The following is an 18,198-nucleotide window of genomic DNA, read 5'->3' on the forward strand; positions in this document are numbered from 1 at the left end:
CAGAACGTCTTCTTCAAGGTCTATGGAGGTTCTCAGTCCTCCAGGTCATGGTTGTCCCAAAGGGGCTTTTTCAAGAGACAACTGGACTTCCTGGTTTTTCTTTGAAGACATTTTGCTTCTCATCCAAGAAGCTTCTTCAGAACTTCTTCTTCAAGGTCTATGGAGGTTCTCAGTCATCCAGGTCATGGTTGTCCCAAAGGGGCTTTTTCAAGAGACAACTGGAGTTCCTGGTTTTTCTTTGAAGACATTTTGCTTCTCATCCAAGAAGCTTCTTCAGAACGTCTTCTTCAAGGTCTATGGAGGTTCTCAGTCCTCCAGGTCATGGTTGTCCCAAAGGGGCTTTTTCAAGAGACAACTGGACTTCCTGGTTTTTCTTTGAAGACATTTTGCTTCTCATCCAAGAAGCTTCTTCAGAACTTCTTCTTCAAGGTCTATGGAGGTTCTCCGTCCTCCAGGTCATGGTTGTCCCAAAGGGGCTTTTTCAAGAGGCAACTGGACTTCCTTGTTTTTTCTTTTGAAGACATTTTTCTTCTCATCCAAGAAGCTTCTTCCAAACTTCTTGAACTTCAAGGTGTATGGAGGTTCTCAGTCCTCCAGGTCACGGTTGTCCCAAAGGTGCATTTTCAAGAGACAATTAGAGTTCCTGGTTTTTCTCTGAAGACCTTTCGCTTCACATCCAAGAAGCTTCTTCAGAACTTCTTCTTCAAGGTCTATGGAGGTTCTCAGTCCTCCAGGTCATGGTTGTCCCAAAGATTCTTTTTCAGGAGGCAACTGGACTTCCTTGTTTTTTCTTTGAAGACATTTTGCTTCTCATCCAAGAAGCTTCTTCAGAACTTCTTCTTCAAGGTGTATGGAGGTTCTCAGTCCTCCAGGTCATGGTTGTCCCAAAGGGGCTTTTTCAGAAGGCAACTGGACTTCCTTGTTTTTTTTTCTTTTGAAGACATTTTGCTTCTCGTCCAAGAAGCTTCTTCAGAACTTCTTCTTCAAAGTCTATGGAGGTTCTCAGTCGTCCAGGTCATGGTTGTCCCAAAGGGGCTTTTTCAAGTGGCAACTGGATTTCCTTGTTTTTTCTTTTGAAGACATTTTTCTTCTCATCCAAGAAGCTTCTTCCAAACTTCTTGAACTTCAAGGTGTATGGAGGTTCTCAATCATCCAGGTTATGGTTGTCCCAAAAGGGCTTTTTCAGAAGGCAACTGGACTTCCTTGTTTTTTTTTTCTTTTGAAGACATTTTGCTTCTCGTCCAAGAAGCTTCTTCAGAACTTCTTCTTCAAAGTCTATGGAGATTCTCAGTCACCCAGGTCCTGGTTATCCCAAAAATTCTTTTTCAGAAGGCAACTGGGCTTTCTGGTTTTTATTTGGAAGACGTTTCGCTTCTCATCCAAGAAGCTTCTTCAGAACTTCTTCTTCAAGGTCTATGGAGGTTCTCAGTCGTCCAGATCATGGTTGCCCCAAAGGTTCTTTTTCAAGAGGCAACTGGTCTTTTTGGTTTTCCTTTGAAGACATCTCGCTTCTCATCCAAGAAGTTTCTTCAGCTTCGACTGAATCCTTCCATTCCCCACCATCCAGTCAGAACCTTTGGCTTGTAACTTTTGGTTACGAAGGATTGTAGTTGAAGGGCTGCCAATGAAAGCTGGCCAGCTGAGACTCTAACATTTTCACCACCCGAAGACAGAGCAGGCTGCACCAAAATGAGGCATCTCAATCGTATCTCCAAGGATGGCACTGAAGACTCGGCCTGTCCCACCCCTCCTTGTGAAGGTCCTTCAGAACAACTTGGCGTTAAAGAACGTCGATTCTACGACGTCAACATCTCTGCTGGCTTCTAAGGACAGAAGCTTGGAGAGAGAGAGCCTGCTGGAAGTATTATGAGCAACTGATTAAACGCCACGGAGAAGAAGGGATGAAAGCACAAAAGGCCTTTTTTGTCAACCACTGTGCGACGCGCGCTAAAGACTTGTGACTGAACATCTTGCCCGAAGTGACTGTGATATTAACATTCTTATCTAATTTTCTATTTGGCTCGGAAGGTGCCTCCCCCCCCCCCCACTCTGCATCTGCAACGCGGCTTGAGAAAAATGGTTAAACCTTCCTTCAATTTCAACCGACACTAATCCAATGAAATTATCATATCGCCCGTTTTTTTGCCTCTCAAAAGAGGAGACACTTTAAAAAAAAATATTATTATTAAGTCTGCCTGTAGCTACTACTAAACCGTGTTATTATTTAGCATCAAAGGGAGAGCGGCATATTCTAAGATACAAACGGCGTTGTTATAATTTGCCCAAGATTAAATCAGGAGAACGCGGAAGAATAAAATATGCGCGCCAGCAAGCAAAGGAGCGACGGGCGTTTATGTGCTAGTCTCATAAACTACGGGTTCAACTAATCTTCCATATCTGTCTTAGGCCCGGGGGTTGGACTAGAAGATCTTTAAGGTCCCTTCCAGCCCTATGATTCTATGATTTAGGGAGTTGGACTAAAAGACCTCCAAGGTCCTTTCCAGCCCTATGATTCTATGATTCAGCAAGAGGTTGGACTAGAAGACCTTTAAGGTACCTTCCAACCTTATGATTCTATGACTGAGCAGGGGATTGGACTACAAGCTTTCCGAGGTTCTTTCCAGCCCTATGATTCTATGATTTAGGGAGGGATTAGAAGACCTCCAAGGTCCCTTCCAGCCTTGTGATTCTATGATTTAGGGAGTTGGACTAAAAGACCTCCAGGGTCCTTTCCAGCCCTATGATTCTATGATTCAGCAAGAGGTTGGACTAGAAGACCTTTAAGGTCCCTTCCAACCTTATGATTCTATGACTGAGCAAGGGGTTGGACTTGAAGACCTCCAAGGTCCCTTCCAGCCCTATGATTCTATGATTTAGGGAGGGATTAGAAGACCTCCAAGGTCCCTTCCAGCCATATGACTCTATGATTGAGCAAGGGGTTGGACCTGAAGACCTCCAAGGTCCCTTCCAGCCCTATAATCTGCACATACTCAGGAACTATGTTGCCTGCACAAGACCATCTCCACTTGCAGTCGGTGGAAGACAATTTTTCTACCAAAACAGGTCCCAGAAAGTCTGGGAGTGGTCCTAGAACAGGGCTGTCAAACTCAAGGGGGATGCTTAGATCCGGCCTGCAGGGTGCTTAGATATGGTCCACCAAGCCGCCCTGGAAACAGTGAAGGACCAGCCTGCATTGCCTCTTTTTCAGCAAAAGTGGAGCTTGTGAGGGCCATGCGTGGCTCTCCCGAGCTCCGTTTTCGCTGTCAGAGAGTTGCAGGAGGCTGTCCCAGCAGAAAACAGAGCTCAGGAGCCCGTTTTCACTGGCAGAGCACTCGGGCCGCCACAGGTGCTCGAGTTCTGTCATGCTGGCCATGCCCCCCTGGCCACGCCCTCCCAGGTCACACATCCCTGATGCGTCCCTCAATGAAATTGAGTTTGACACCCCTGTCCAGAGGTGGCCGTCACATACTGTAACAACCGGTTCGATCGAACTGGTCCAAACCGGCAGCAGTTCATTACTGCGACGGGCCTTGAAGGATTGGCAAAAACCAGCTTGATCACTCTTAAGACGGGCAGGCCACTTCCACTCCTTCAGAAGGGGATCCAAGATGGAAGAAAACGGTGTTCTTTGGTGCACGGCAGAATTGGAAACAAGCAATTCCCCGTTTACAGTTACCAGAAGCTTTCATTCATTCTGTCGCAGCTTCGATACATCTCCGTTTCTTCTTCTTCGTTTTATTTTATTTGTCAATTTTCTCAGGCCGCACAAGATTTGGAGGCAGACGGTCAACAGAGCAAATCTTCCCTCTTAAGATCCACGATTAATGTGGGAGGAATTCTTATTACGAAAGGTTTAACCGACAGGAGGGACAACACAACCTGGGAATGGAAAATATTGCCTAGGTTTGGGGTGTGTGTGGGGGGTTGTTGTTGAGAAAGAACAAGAAAGAACGAGGCAAGACCAGAAAAAACGTGTTTTTAAACCAGAGGAATAGAAAATCAAAAGCAACAAGATCACGGAATAAGAGCTTTAGCCCTAATGCTTTCCACAATTTTGTTCTCTGCCAAGGGAAGCAGTACGAGAAACACTGGATGAGCACCAAGTTATGCAGTGGTCCTCGCCTTACGACCACCCAAAAGTTCTGTCGCTAAGCGAGACCACTGTTAAGTGAGCTTTGCCCCATTTTACAACCTTTCGTTGCCCCGGTCGTCGAGGGAATCCCTGCGGTATTTAAATTAGTAACACAGTTGTTAACTCAATTGGGCTTCCCCATAGACTTCGCTTGTCAGAAGGTTGCAGAAGTGGATCACGTGACCCCAGGACATGGCGACCGTCATAAATATGAGTCTTTTGCCAATGGTTTGGTGTTTTTTTACCAAGTGGCCACGAGGGTGCTGCAATGAACGTTAAGCGTGAAAAACAATCGCAAGTCACAAGTCTTTTCAGTGCACACCTTCCTTGAGGAGAGAGATTATAACCGTCTAGTAATCTCCTGAACGAATAGGACTTAAAGGACTGGTTTATGGGAAGCCTAATTTCAGAAATAACTGAAATATCTACTGTATTCCCGTCCTCTGTTTTGCCTTCTCGCCTTCTCAATTATTAGTAGTACCTGCTGGTGCACACTGCAGAAGTAACCATTCTGATAGTAAAGTAGGTAGGGTAGGATATAGACTAGAGTAGGGTAGGGTAGGGAAGGATGTAGAGTAGCGTAGAGTAGGGTTGGGTAGGATAGGATATAGAGTATGGTAAGGTAGGATATAGAGTAGAGTACGATAGAGGGGAGGGGAGGGAAGGCTATAGAGTAGGGGAGGGTGGGATATAGAGCAAAGTAGAGTACAGTAGAGTAGGGTAGGGTAGGGAAGGATATAGAGTAGCGTAGAGTAGAGTAGGGTAGGATAGGATATAGAGTAGGGTAGGGTAGGATACAGAGTAGAGTACGATATAGGGGAGGGGAGGGTACGAAAGGATATAGAGTAGGGCAGGGTGGAATATAGAGTAGAGTAGAGTAGAGTAGGGTAGGGTAGGGTAGGGTAGGATGTAGGGTAGGGTGGGGTAGGGTAGGGTAGGGAAGGATATACAGTAGGGTAGGGTGGGATATATAGTAGAGTAGAGTAGAGTAGAGTAGAGTAGGGTAGGGTAGGGTAGGGTAGGAAAGGATATAGAGTACGGTAGGGTGGGATATAGAGCAAAGTAGAGTACAGTAGAGTAGGGTAGGGAAGGATATAGAGTACGGTAGGGTAGGGTAGGATATACAGTAGGGTAGGGAAGGATATACAGTAGGGTAGGGTAGGGTAGGATATAGAGTAGGGTAGGAAAGGATATAGAGTAGGGTAGGGTGGGATATAGAGCAAAGTAGAGTACATCAGAGTAGGGTAGGGAAGGATATAGAGTACCGTAGGGTAGGGTAGGGTAGGGAAGGATATACAGTAGGGTAGGGAAGGATATAGGGTAGGGTAGGGTGGGATATAGAGCAAAGTAGAGTACAGTAGAGTAGGGTAGGGAAGGATATAGAGTACGGTAGGGTAGGGTAGGATATACAGTAAGGTAGGGTAGGATATAGAGTAGGGTAGGAAAGGATATAGAGTAGGGTAGGGTGAGATATAGAGCAAAGTAGAGTACATCAGAGTAGGGTAGGGAAGGATATAGAGTACGGTAGGGTAGGGTAAGATATAGAGTAAAGTAGAGTAGGGTAGGATAGGGAAGGGAAGGCTCCTGCCCTTTGGTGCTTTGGATAATAATTTGACGCCCCTCTTCTTTGCGGCAGCCCCTCAAACACGACGTACAAAAGGCAAAGGTATTAATTGAAAGGACAAACACGCAGACCTCAACGCGTCCATCCAAATAAAGCCTTCTCTGGAAGGGTCTGTCGGAGAGGCCCCATGCCTGCCTCCCCTGCTCCCCTGCTTATATTCCTCTTTCCTTTAAAACAAAAACAAAAAAAAAAAACAACCCAACAATTCTCTGATCCCCTGCTGGGTATTTTTAGCTCCTGATAATTTGTAATTAGTCCTCATCAACCTAATCTTTTAACCAAGGTGCTCTCGTTCCAACCGTCTGCCTGTTTGCATCAGTGCATACTGATTTGAGCCCATGCCTGGTTGCCATGCAGCCTGTTCTAATTCTCAAAAGCAGGAGAGAGGGTCGGTTGTGCAGCTGCTGTGTGCGTGTGCGAGGCATACACACACACACACACACACACGGGATAAGTGTTGATAGGCTGACCCAGAAGGACACCTTGAAAGAAGGACTTCTGTTGCAGGTGCTTCTCAACGTGCAAACCACCACCGAACCCGACATTTTTGCAGCTGAGACGCTTGTCAAGATGTATCTGGCATCCCCATCAACTCAGAAGGTCCCAAAAGAGGGTCGCGTGATGCTGTCATAAATATGAGTCGGTTGTCTGAAGGTTGACCACACGGCCACAAGGATGCTGCAACGGTCATAAAACACCTTTTTTCAGTGCTGTTGTAACTTAAGAGCCGTCACTAAACGAACTGTTGTTGTACGCCAAGGACGACTTGTTGTTGTAACTCAAGGACTACCTGTATGTTGTGGCCCACCAGCGGCCAGCAGAGCTGAAAGCAGATTCGGAGAGTGAGGAGGTTGGGGAGGAAGATGGGCCAGTCCTGGAGTCTGGGGAAGGCTCTAATGAGGGCTCTGTGTCGGAGGCAGAGAGGGGGCCAGGGCCATCCGACAGTTATCAGCTGCCTTCAGAGTCATACATCAGTGGGGCAGAAGAACAGCTGGAGCCTGTTCCCAGTGTGCGCATGTGCAGAGTTGCCGGACGAAGGGAAGAACTAAAGAACGGGGGGCGACTAGGGAGGAAGGCCACAGGTGGACGATGAATGGCCCCTCCCAGAGGAAGTAAAAGAGGAGTGAAAGGGGAATGGAGTTTGCAGGAGACAATTATTTTGCTTCATTGGTTCGTGACTCTCCGAGGCTCCTTGCCAAGTTTTGCAGAGATCAGCCTGGCAGCTCTCCAAGCCAGATGAGGTCTGTGACTGTAAATCCTCCCTCGAACGACTTTGTTGGATGTGAAGGAGCAGAATTCACAGTCAATTAATAAAAGGGGTTTTGTTGGGACAAGGAGTTTGCTTCAGGCTCTCGGGAAGCCTCGGTCAGAACGCTGTACAACAGTCTATTAAATTAGCACAGGGAATGGTGCCGTGTGTTTTTCAATTCTAATCTAGTATCACCTGACACCATAAAGCAGGTGTGTGCAAGCTTGGCAACCTTGAAGCATGTGGACTTCAACTCCCAGAATTCCCCAGTCAGCATCTTAAGGTTGCCAAGCTTAAGACACCCCTGCCGTAAAGATATTACAGGAAAAAAAAATTATCTTTCAAGCAGGGTCTTAAGTGATTGAAAACTGAAACGCAGGAATTATTTGGTTGAAAAAAAGAACCTTTTCTTTCAGCCACTGCTCGGATTGGAATCTACAGCTCCTTGCAAAACAACCTCAACGGATTTGAAAAGTAGGGTAGACAAGAGAAAAATCATAAAAATATCTCGTATACTAGACAAACAAAGAAAGAAGACTGCAAGCAATCCCCGGAAGCATATTTTCAATCCGGCATCAGAACGGGGGGGAAAAAAGGCTAATAATATGTATTACCGTGTGGTTTTGCAACCTTCTCCAACAGGTGTGATAAAGAGGATGAAGGTAATTGTCTCCTGGATGGGAATCCAGCTAAAATAATATTCTGGGAAATGTCAGGAGGGATACCAAAGCAGAGTATCTTGCAATGGCAAAATAAATTATTGTGTTATCACGTACTGTTCGTAAAGTTGGAAATTTTCAAGACCATGCTGCTTACTTCCCGCGCCATCTCATTCAGGCCGATGCTTCTGAGCAGTAACCAGAGTTCTTCACTCTATCGACTGGTTGCAAGCACGCTAGAAGTTGTCCCAACTACACCGAGTCCCTTCGGAAGCATACGGAGCCCGTTAAATCAACGTGCCTCTGACTTTAAAACCTTCCTGGGACCTGAAGGACCACCCCCCCTCCTGATCCGAGAGCACGGAGAGTGGAGAGAAGGCGAGAACGGCGCAGACTGAACAGGCTACTCGGGAGAAGAGTGTCCCGGCCCATCTTCACAAGGCACACCTGTGGAACGAGACTTAAGGAGACGCTGTTGGGGGGGGGGCTTTTTCGGGGACAAACATTGAGTTCCTGGAGTGCCGACGTTAGAACTTCCCAAGATTCCTTGCATTCTTTCTGGACTCATTAACTGGATCCTCTGCTTCCCAAACTCCTAGATTTACCCTGCTGGATTTATCGCTATGCAGCCTTGATGTAGACCAGGGGTGTCAAACTCGATTTCATTGAGGGCCGCATCAGCGTTGTGTTTGACCTCGGGGTGGGGGGCATGGTGGGGGGTGGCCAGCTATACATCACTTGTGTCAGGGGTGCCTGTGGTGGCCCGAGAGCTCTGCCAGCGAAAATGGACTGTTTCCAGGGTGTCCCTCCGGGTCAGATCTAAGTACCCCGCGGGGCAGATCCGGCCCCCGGTCTTTTGAGTTTGACACCCCAGTTTTCCCTGCTCTTCTCCCAGAGTCCCATGTGGTTTCAATGGTTTCACTTCTCCTTCCCCTGTTAAGCTCCGTGGTTTTCAATTCTGGACAAAGTTTTAGGGTACAACGGGGTGCCACCATCCAGGGACTCACAAAACTTCTGGTCTTCCAGTAACCTGAGATATATATTTTTTTATGATCTGCAAAGATCTGGGCAGTGAGTAATATCCACGCGACAAACTTTTATAGGGATGAAGGAAAAATCAATGCTGCCTGCAGTGAGGTGTCAGTAACCATGGGGGTGGCAAGAGACGAGGGGGTGGTGGTGGAAAGGAGGTGGACGGAGCCCCCAAGACATAATTCAAGCTGTCTGTCACAAGCCAAGAGTCCGAAGGCAATCAAGGGTTATTCAGACTTGCTCTCAACCAACATCAATATCGGTTTCATCACTTGCTAATACCAAGCTTGGAGCGAGACAGAAGGAAAAACAAACAGTGGACCATTAATTCTTCTAACCACTCAACTATTTTTTTTTAAAATCTTCAACTCAACCCAGACTCGGGAAGGAGCTGAATATCAGCTCATTCCATAAACTTAGCGGGACAAGTAAAGATAACAGAATGACACAGTTTGGAAGGGATTTTGGAGGTCTTCTAGTCCAACCCTTTGCTTGAGCATAAGACCCTACTGTCACAGCCCGCATCTTCGCTTTCTTTCAAGCTTGCTGCCAGCTGCCAAGAGCCGAGGTGGCACAGTGGTTAAATGCAGCACTGCAGGCTATTTCAGCTGACTGCTAGTTCGGCAGTTCGGCTGTTCAAATCTCACCGGCTCAGGGTTGACTCAGCCTTCCATCCTTCCGAGGTGGGTAAAATGAGAACCCGGATTGTTGTTGGGGGGCGATATGCTGACTCTGTAAACCGCTTAGAGAGGGCTGAAAGTCCTATGAATCGGTATATAAGTCTAACTGCTATTGCTATGGAAATGGGGGTGGGGGAGCATTGAGTATTTGGGAGGGGAAGCGTGCAGGAGGTGAGAATGGAATTTCTGAGAAGCGATGAGAAGGCCTGGATTCAGAGAGGCCAGCTTGGGTTGTTTACCACCTTCAAGGCCAACCTTCCTGGGATTGGCATGCATGGAGGAGGAGTATGGAGAGTTTCCCAAAACACTTTCCTGGCCGATGATTGAACTCTGGGTGCCTTCCAGAGGGTTGAGCTCCAGGGTTTATTTCAATGTGTTTCTTCGCACGTATTTTGCTTCAGATCTTGCCTGACCTTTGCTGCATTCAGTTCTTTCCTAGAAATAATACCTTTTCTCTAAATCTATGGAAATTGGGTTTTTTCTTTGCTGGGGATTGATGGAGGTCCTGTCACCCCTGTCATTCCAGACAAGGGGCTGCCTATTCTCTTCCGAAAACCCTCCGGTGATGGGAGCACCCACAACTTCAGAAGGCAAGCCTGAGGAACCTCAACAGGCCTCTCCAACCAGCTCCATCCCTGTATGTCAGCTGAAGATTAATATTCCCCTCCACACCTACTCCAGAGCCATGAAATTCCACCGGCGGATTATTTTTAGCAAGGTGAGAGTGCCTACGTCGATTCCCAGCCGCGTGAGATGCCGAAGTTGCAGGTGAGACCAGAATGAGATATTTAGTGTGGGGGAAAAGGCTTCAAGGTGTCAGCAGCGAGCTGTATTTCAACGAAGGAAGCCCCCGGATGACTCGGGGGGGAAGGGGGGGGACCCGGAACCTTTTTATTTTATTTAGGAGTGAATATGGATCTTGAATTAGATTCCCCTGGAAGCAAATGAACTGCCGTGAGTCAATTAGATTACGAGCGGGATACAAACAGAATGAAGAAACGAAATAAAAAGGAATGAAATGAAATGAAGCGGTGAGCCCTGAAGGGCCAATTTGAGTCTTTCCGGTGTCCTCTTTCTGGACGGCTGCTAGCGGGTGATTGATTCAAAAGCCAGGTTAAATCATGTGAGCCTCTTCTTATTCTCTCTCCTTCTCTTGCAGACCAGGAAGGCACCGGGAGCGTGCGTGCGTCACAGCGAACAACCAGTTACAAAACTGGGGGGGAAAGAGGTCTGGATAACGGCCGTCGCAATCTTATAGTCCCATCTCCGTTCAGAGCGCAAATGAAGGGAGTCCTCCATGCACAATCCCCATTCCGCCCAACATGCCTGCCGTTAAGCGATACGTTCATTAAGTGCCCCGTGTTACGACCTTTCTCGCCACCACCCCCTTGTGAGAATTGCTGCTGATTAGGGAACAGCTAAGGAACAAGGGTCGGCTTGGGAGTAAAACCACAGGTGGACAATGAATGAGGAAGTAAAAGAGGAGCGACAGGGGAGTGGAGTTTGCAGGAGACAATCAGTTCGCTTCATTGGTTCGTGACTCTCCGAGGCTCCTTGCCAAGTTTTGCAGATCTCGGCCTGGCTGCTCTCCAAGCCAGATGAGGTCTGTGACTGTAAATCCTCCTTCAAAAGACTGGATGTATGAGCCGAATTCACAGTCAATTAATAAAAGGGGTTTTTGTCAGGACCGGGAGTTTGCTTCGTGCTCTTGGGAAGCCTCAGTAAGAACACTGTATTCTCTCTATGCTCTATTCTATTCTATTCCTTATTCTATTCTATTCCTTATTCTATTCTCGGTTCTATTCTATTCTACACTATTCCATTCTATTCTCGGTTCTATTCTATTCTTTATTTTATTCTATTTCTTATTCTATTCTATTCCAATATTCTATTCTATTCTATTCCTTATTCTATTCTCGGTTCTATTCTATTCTACACTATTCTATTCTCTGTTCTATTCTATTCTATTCTATTCTATTCTATTCTATTCCTTATTCTATTCTATTCCTTATTCTATTCTATTCTAATATTCTATTCTATTCAAATATTTTATTCTATTTTATTCTCTGTTCTACTCCATTCCTTATTCTACTCTATTCTATTTTATTCCTTATTCTATTCTCGGTTCTATTCTACACTATTCTATTCTATTCTCTGTTCTATTCTATTCTTTATTCTATTCTATTTCTTATTCTATTCTATTCCAATATTCTATTCTATTCCAATATTCTATTCTATTCAATTAAAATATTCTATTCTATTCTATTCTATTCTAGCCACCAGGAGTCCTTCGGGATTGGGCGGCCTATAAATTTAATAAATAATAAATAAATAAATAATAAAATTTAAGAAATAATAATATTCAAATATTCTCTTCTCTTCTCTTCCTTATTCTATTCTATTCCAATATTCTATTCTATTCTATTCTATTCTATTCCATTCCACTTCTCAAACAGGGGATGGACACCTTCCCCCGTCAAGGACACGATATGAAACGTGAAACAAATGAGCTTGTAACCTGCAGAGGAACTAAGAGCTATTCTAAAGTGGTCCGTGGAGACCTGGGCCATCAAAACATCAAAACCCGCAACTTTCATCTCCCTTCTGAAGACGGCAACCCAATTAAAGGAGAAACAGGTGACAGGCTTCACCGCTAAGCCGTTGCTTGGCAAAAGCACTCCGGAGCTCTCGAGTCCCTGTTTGAGCAGAGCTGTCATTCCTTGCGCCCCCCCCCCCCACCGCCCTCCCTCCCCCTCCCCCAAATCTCTGGGAATTGGCAATAAAAGAAAGATTTGATTCACCTCTAATAGGTGTCAAGGCAAAAATCAATGCAGTGTCTGAAATCAAATGAAGCCCTTCTTGATGGAACAGGAGGAGAAAGAGAGAGAGAGAGAGAGGCAGAGAGAGAAGGAAGGAAGGAAGGAAGGAAGGAAGGAAGGAAGGAAGGAAGGAAGGAAGGAAGGAAGGAAGGAAGGAAGGAAGGAAGGAAACTGATCGTCCCGTGCACATGCCCAGCCCAACTGAGCACCCACTAGGTGCCGAAAAGTTTCGCCATCACTGGTATAAGGTCTCCTGCCTTGAGCAGGGATGTTTGTGTGTGTGTGGACTGGAAGACCTCTGAGGTCCCCTTTCCAGTCCTAGGATTCTATGTGTGGCACATCTGGGAGAAAGAAGAGACACAAGAGCCTTCTGAGCAGGTTAGGGATGGATTTTATGCAAACCTGTGCTCTCAACGGGAAAGCGGCTGTTACATAGGAAAGAAAGAGGAAGCGTGAGTTTTGCGGTGTGTTTGTGTTTTGTGTAGATGGCTCATCCCCCTTCGTTCCCTTCTGCATCTGTCCCGTTAGAGAAGCTTCTGAGAAAAATACAACCGGCACCTGAATCTTACAAGGCCTACTCCTGGATGGGACCATCAACCTTTTATTTAATAAGGTGGGGGGTAGATATAAAGACTCCCACCACGAGGGAAGAAGGTAGGGAAGCAAGGAGGGAAAAAGGGAGGGAAGGAAGGAGAGAAGATAGGAAGGAGGGAAGAAAGGAGGGAACGTAAGAGAAGAGAAAGGAGGGAAGGAAGGAAGGAAGGAAGGAGGGAGGGAAGGTATGAGAGAAGGAGGGGGGATGGAGAGAGGAAAGGGAAGGGGAAGGAAAGGAGGAAAGGAAAAGAAAGGAGGGAAGGAAGGAGGGAAGGAAGGAAGGGGAGTGGGAAAGAAGAAACAAGGGAAGGAAAGAGGGAGGGAGGGAAGAAGATACCTAACCTTTGATGTCTATAATGATTTTGATATCACGGGAATGTCTTGAAACGTAGTCAAATGTAAAGCAAAACAGTGGATGTTGTATTGTCTTTTACCAGCTATTGGTTGCTGTATTTTTCTTTTACTAATAAAAATAATTAAAATAAAAGTAAAAATAAAGACTCCCACCACATAATACTCTGGCCCCCAAGCTCCACACCACCACCTGTATGAGTGCAAGTTGATGTTCCACAAATGTCCTTAAGATGTACGTTGCAGGCACAAGCTCCTCTCTGGTGATATCAAGTCAACGACTGACTGAAATGGAGATTGCCCAAGTCTTTGAGCCACAAGAAAGACATATCTTGACGTGCCCGCTTGATAAAATGGAGCTATGGAGAGGGCCCTCGGTGGTCTCCTTCCAAGCGAAGACTTAAAAGAAGTGGCGTCATGGCGGGACGTGTTCCCAGGGTAGGGCTTGTCCCTTAGTGACGTGATGGTGGCGAGCGTTCTGCCTCCAAAGGGATTGGAGGACAGGAGTCGTTTCTTCGCTTGAAGTTCAAACTCCAGCTTGGCCAACAGATCCACCCGTTGACAAGTCATTTGTCTTCTCAGACTGAGATCCCCACCTGTAAAATGGGAATAATCGTGACCTCCCTTGTCGTCCTGGTGGGACTAGGAATGAGTTATGGCAACAGCAAGAGCACTTATATGCCGCTTCACAGTGCTCTACAGGCCTCTCTAAGCGGTTTACAGAGTCAGCCTCTTGCCCCCCCCAACAATCCGGGTCCTCATTTTACTGACCTTGGAAGGAGGGAAGGCTGAGTCAGGATCGAACTGCTGGCAATGGGCAGAGTTAGACTGCAAGACTGCATTCTAACCTCTGGGAGGGAAGAAGGAAGGAAGGAAGGAAGGAAGGAAGGAAGGAAGGAAGGAAGGAAGGAAGGAAGGAAGGAAGGAAGGAAGGAAGGGCCAGGAATAGCACTTATATACCGCTTCACAGAGCTTTACAGCCCACTCTAAGCGGTTTACAGAGCCAGCCTCTTGCCCCCAACAATCCGGGTCCTCATTTTACCCACCTCGGAAGGATGGAAGGCTGAGTCAACCTTGAGCCTGGTGAGACTCGAACTGCCAAATTGCAGGCAGCTGGCAGTCAGCAGAAGTAGCCTGCAGTACTGCACTCTGACCACTGCGCCACCATGAACCAACCTTCCTTCCTTCCTTCCTTCCTTCCTTCCTTCCTTCCTTCCTTCCTTCCTTCCTTCCTTCCTTCCTTCCTTCCTTCCCACTTGGCACTTAGACTTATATACTACTTCACGGTGCTACACAGCCCTCTCTAAGTGGTTTACAGAGTCAGCCTCTTGCCCCACAACAATCTGGGTCCTCATTTTACCCACCTCGGAAGGACGGAAGGCTGAGACAACCTTGAGCCTGGTGAGATGCGAACTGCCAAATTGCAGGCAGCCGGCAGTCAGCAGAAGTAGCCTGCAGTAATGTACTCTAGCCATTGCACCACTGTGGCTCATAGTTATGAATTATGCTTAGCAAAACACTTTTAACACAGAGCCCTTGACTGATGAGCCCTCGTCCATCAGTACAGATTTTGGAAATAAATCTGGAAGCAAAGAGGACCAGAGGACGCAGAGAAAAGGCCAAAAGGCACAACCACCAGCACGATATCCATCTTCACAAAAAGAGGTTTAATGGTCGAAAGATTTCTGAGCCCGGAAAACAAGGCGCGGAGGTTTACAAAATTACACTTGGCCGAGAAGGAATATATACGGCCGCTCATCCAGAACAGACAAATGCGAGGATGTTCGCTTAACTCCAGCAGACCTGAGATAAAAGTCGTGCTCGGAGCATAGATGAGAATCCCTGAGCAGCGATAGCTGCTGGGGCCACCAGCACGGACAAGATTATCAAAGGTCTTCTGGAAGGTTCGAGGTTCATTTTATTTATATGCCGCCCTATTCCCCACGGGACTCGGGGCGGCGCACAAACCCAACGAGGGGAAGGGAAACACAAAACTACAACAAAAAGTACAGGGAATTTAAAACAACCAACAGCCACACGATTCGAGAGGGGAAGGGAACTCATCGACCCCAGGTCTGCCGACACAGCCAGGTTTTAACGGCTTTTCGGAAGGCCTGGAGAGAGGTGAGGGTCCGAATCTCTGCGGGAAGCTCGTTCCAAAGGACCGGAGCCGCCACAGAGAAGGCCCTCCCCCGGGTAGTGGCCAGATGACATTGGCCAGTAGATGGAACCCGGAGGAGGCCAACCCTGTGTGATCTGATGGGTCTTTGGGAGGTAATTGGCAGCAGGCGGTCTCTCAAGTACCCAGGTCCAATACCATGAAGGGCTTTATAAGTGACGACTAGCACCTCGAAGCGTATCCGGAGACCAATCGGTAACCAGTGCAGCTCGCGGAGGATAGGTGTAACGTGGGTGTACCGAAGACGAGATGACACTCTCAACAAGGACAAGCAGCGGCAAACCAGAAGAGAAAGCCCTTTGGTGTGACCACAGCCCACCTCCCAATCCTCTAACATGCGAGACGGTAGGCAGCATATGTCTGGGTTGTGGATAACCAGCAATTGTTCTGTAAGCTACTGGGATGACATGGAAGTCAGTTCCGATGGGTAAGAATGAAAACTAGCCTGTGTAAACTGGCAAAGCATCCCTGGCCTGCTCTCGAGTTGCCATAGGCCAGGGGGGGGGACTGACGAAACAGCACGGCAGCCACAACCCGAAGCACATTCCACGCATACCTTTCTCAAGGCTGTATCCTAGGATACCTGCAACATCCGGAGGGGCGTGATCTCTACAGCACGCAAAAGTGCTCCGTTGTGATTTAAGACACTCTGGGATAAGGGGGGAAACGGGGTCATAATTGGGTCGTATATTATATGGGGACAGAGCTGGCTTCACTTGGCTACCTGCCGACAGTTGTTTTTGAAGCTTGGCTCGAGGCTCATGATTTAATTAGGGCATCCTCAGAACCCCGACAACCTGATTTTTCTGGATACAAACACAAGACTATGTCCAGGGGTGTCGAACTTAGTTCTGCCCGTCAAAACGGGCTCCCAGGCTCGGTTTTCGGCTGCAACCATCTGCCAGGGAAAAAGGAGCTTGGGAGGGCTGCGTGCAGAAGGTTGCAGGAGGCCGTCGCAGCTGAAAACGGAGTCCGGGAGCCCGCTTTCGCTGGCAGAGGCACTGGGGGGGGGGGCATTCCTTCACTGTTTCCAGGGTGGCCCCAAGGGCCAGATCTAAGCACTCCGTGGGCTGGATTTGGCCCGTGGGCCTTGAGTTCAACACCCCTGACTATGTCCGTAGGTTTACATGAGTAAGAGTAAGCAGGTTAGGAAGGAGAGATTTAGTTACACCCCTGTAAGAGGTCTAAGGAAGTATTCATACAAGACGTAAGTAGTAGCAGCAAAAAGATTAGAATGCCAGGAGAAGATCTTGCATCACATTCTTATCCCTCTGAAACTTTTTATGCTGTCTTTTATTGTAATAGAAAAAACAGGGTGATACCAATATTCGCCTCCGATATTCCAGACTGGTTGATATGGTGGAGATGTAGATCCATTTGTTATTAAAAAATGTGCTTTTTAATAAATTGAATAAAAGTGTTACGGAGTAGATCAGGAGTCTGCAGACTTGGCCAACTTTGAGATTTCAACTCCCAGAATTTCTCAGCCAGATTTTGTCACATTTGAAGACCCCTGGAGTAAAGGAGTGTTAAAATAGAAGGTACAGACAGGTATAGGTGTCAACTCATAAAGTTGCCATGGTGAGGAAAGGGGGGGGAGCACATTCCAAGCATAGTTTCCGCTCGAGTCAGATCTCAGATTACCGCAGCAGACTTGGGAGGGGTACACCTCATTGGTGAATGTGATTTATGACTCAGACTGAGGGAAGGGAGGAAACAGGAATAAAGTTCAGCTATAATTCAAATGACGCTTAGATCTGACTGCATTAGGGTATTGCCAAAATGGTGATCCTAATAAAGGACTGGTTTTCTTTTGAAACTTGGCTTGAGGCTCATGAATCCATTAGGGCGTCTTTCGGAAACCTGACGGTAGGGACTTAAAATATTTTCGAGCGATAACTAGGGAAGATGTAACACCTTTGTTCAAGAATATTCTGGAATGCGGGAGGCAGAAAATCTGTGTGGTTTCTGTGCGCCAAATTTGGGTTTGCAAGCAACATTGAGTCGTAAACAAATTGGTCTGAGTTCATATAAGATATTAGGCCACCAAAAAATCACCACCTAACCAAGATTAAAACTAACCACACCTAGTCAATTATGTGAACCCAGCCATTTGCTTTTATCTGCCTTACAATGTCCTTTGTCACTTACAAAGTGTGTTGTGTGACAGACAGACAGAGCAAATGTTCTTAGAAGCAGCAACCTGCAATTCCACCTTTTCAAATCTAAACCAGCAGGTAGTTCGCTCCATGATTAAGGCGTCACAGCCTGTCAAAGGCAGATTGTAGAAGAAATTATGGGATGCTGCTCCTAGCTGCATCCATGGAGGCCCTCCATCAATTCAACTGCATCACAGACATTAGAAACAACTTACAGACATCTGAACACAAAAGCGTTCATTTATACAAGCAACAGAAAATATTCAAGAATCTTTAGAACATTCAATTTCCTAAGAAAAGCCTAGTAAGAAAGGTAAAGTTTCCCCTCACACATATGTGCTAGTCGTTCCCGACTCTAGGGGGCGGTGTTCATCTCCGTTTCAAAGCCGAAGAGCCAGCGCTGTCCGAAGACATCTCCGTGGTCATGTGGCTGGCACGACTCAACGCCGAAGGCGCACGGAACGCTGTTCCCTTCCCACCAAAGGTGGTCCCTATTTTTCTACTTGCATTTTTAATGTGCTTTCGAACTGCTAGGTTGGCAGAAGCTGGGACAAGGAACGGGAGCTCATGTGGTTACGTGGCGCTAGGGATTCGAACCGCCAAACTGCCGACCTTTCTTATCGACAAACTCAGCGTCTTAGCCACTGAGCTACCGCATCCCTATGGTAAATATGAGGCATGGTAAACTCTTGTAATCTTCTCAATAGCATGAGATAAGAC

At 46.9% G+C, this 18,198-nt stretch overlaps 1 protein-coding gene across 1 annotated transcript in view; it reads right to left on the minus strand.

The window, feature by feature from the left end:
• Window positions 1-18,198, minus strand: part of MAD1L1 (mitotic arrest deficient 1 like 1) — a 428,801-nt gene that overhangs the window by 184,704 nt on the left and 225,899 nt on the right. The window lies entirely within an intron of this gene.

Source organism: Thamnophis sirtalis, unplaced genomic scaffold (genome assembly GCF_051295495.1).
Source record: "Thamnophis sirtalis isolate CommonGarterSnake01/CBP01778 unplaced genomic scaffold, rThaSir2_p1.2 scaffold_14, whole genome shotgun sequence".
Taxonomy (NCBI): domain Eukaryota; kingdom Metazoa; phylum Chordata; class Lepidosauria; order Squamata; family Natricidae; genus Thamnophis; species Thamnophis sirtalis.